We start from the raw sequence: 1,905 nt of genomic DNA, 5'->3' as shown, positions 1-1,905 counted from the left end.
TCCGCCTAAAATTGATGACATTCAGTCCAGCATCATTCATCCGGCTATGTAGGCCAATACTTTTGAAATCAATCTGGGCACTATTCAGATGGTGCAAAATTCTATTTCTTTCGGAGGGGCTACGACTGAAGATCCCAACATGCATATCAGGAATTTTATCGAGATCTGTAGTACTTTCAAATATAATGGTGTCACTGATGAGGCTATCAAGCTGAGGCTTTTCCCATTCTCTCTGAGGGACAAAGCTAAGGATTGGTTACATTCTTTATCAGCTGAGTCCATCACTACTTGGGAAGATCTTGCGCAAAAGTTTCTGGTGAAGTTCTATCCAATGGCAAAAACTGCAACTATGAGGAGTGCTCTTACTCAGTTTACGCAGCAACCGGGAGAATCTATGTGCGAAGCTTGGGAGCGTTACAAGGAGATGTTGAGAAAGTGTCCACATCATGGGATGCCTGACTGGATGGTGATCACTGGTTTCCACAATGGTTTGGGGGTCCAATCTCGACCCATGCTCGATGCAGCTTATGGAGGTGCCTTGTGCGCCAAAAGCTATACCGAGGCCTATAATCTCATTGAAACTATGGCTGCAAACGAGTATCAAAACCCAACTCAAAGGATGATGCCTGGGAAAGTAGCAGGTATTCTGGAAGTTGATGTAGCTACAGCTATTACAGCACAACTCATGACGCTGACTATGAAGGTTGATTCTTTAACCAACTATGGCGTAAATCAATTATCTAGTATCTGTGAGCTTTGTGCAGGCTCTCATGCTACGGATCAGTGTTTTCTTGTTAATGAATCTGTTCAGTATGTGAACAATTTCCAGAAAACGCAGCAGCCTGTGCCCGCTACTTATCATCCTAATAATAGAAATCATCACAATTTCAGCTGAAGCAATAATTAGAATGTTGTTCAGTAGTCATATCAGCAAGCTGTAAATAAACAGTTTAATCCACCTGGATTCCAGCAACCTCAGCAATTTGCTCAAAGGCAAACATATCCTTAACAAGGAGGTGCTGCTCCACCTTCTAGTGTTGATTTTGAGGAGTTAAAGTTGTTGTGCAAAAGTTAGGCCGTTTCTATCAAGACCTTGGAAAATCAAATTGGACAAATAGCCAATGCCTTGCTCAATCGTCAACCTGGCACACTTCCCAGCGATACTAAAGTGCCAGGCAGAAAGGAAGCTAAAGAGCAAGTCAAAGCTGTCACATTAAGGTCTGGAAAAGTTATTGATGCTGAAAAAGAAAAAGATGTAGAAGTTGAAGTTGTAGATGAAGAAGGAATACAAAAGGAGAAAGAGGGGGAACCAAGGAAGACTACTGTTGAACACACTCTGCCTGAGGGTAATACAGGGGAGAAATAGCTATATCCTCCACCACCTTTTCCTAAGCGATTGCAAAAACAAAAGCTGGACAAGCAATTTGGTAAGTTTCTCGAGGTGTTCAAGAAACTTCACATCAACATACCTTTCGCTGAGGCTCTTGAGCAAATGCCTAGTTATGCAAAATTCATGTAAGGTATTCTTTCGAGGAAGGTGAAACTGGATGATCTTGATACCGTTGCTCTGACGGAAGAGTGCAGTGTCGTGCTGCAACAAAAGTTACCTCCAAAGCTTAAGGACCAGGTAACTTCACCATTCCTTGCACCATTGGCAAGTTGTCATTTGACCGGTGCCTTTGCGATTTGAGAGCAAGAATTAATCTGATGCCGTTGTCTATCTTCAAAAAGCTGAATTTTCCTGATCCGAAGACCACCTACATGTCTCTATAATTGGCTGATCGTTCGATTACATACCCACGAGGCATCATGGAGGACGTGCTAGTAAAGGTGGACAAGCTCATCTTTTATGCAGATTTTGTCATTCTGGATTTCAAGGAAGATAAGAAGATTCCCATAATCTAG

General features: G+C 42.4%; 1 non-coding gene across 1 annotated transcript; it reads right to left on the bottom strand.

The window, feature by feature from the left end:
• Nucleotides 1–346: 346 nt before the first annotated feature.
• LOC141710416 (small nucleolar RNA R71) lies at nt 347–453 on the bottom strand. Its single transcript, XR_012570938.1, has one exon. It is a non-coding gene; the product is annotated as a small nucleolar RNA R71 (small nucleolar RNA).
• Nucleotides 454–1,905: the final 1,452 nt, after the last annotated feature.

This window comes from Apium graveolens, chromosome 2 (genome assembly GCF_009905375.1).
Source record: "Apium graveolens cultivar Ventura chromosome 2, ASM990537v1, whole genome shotgun sequence".
Classification (NCBI taxonomy): Eukaryota; Viridiplantae; Streptophyta; class Magnoliopsida; order Apiales; family Apiaceae; genus Apium; species Apium graveolens.
Note: the sequence above shows the minus strand (reverse complement) of the source record. Positions and strands in the feature narration are given on the sequence as shown.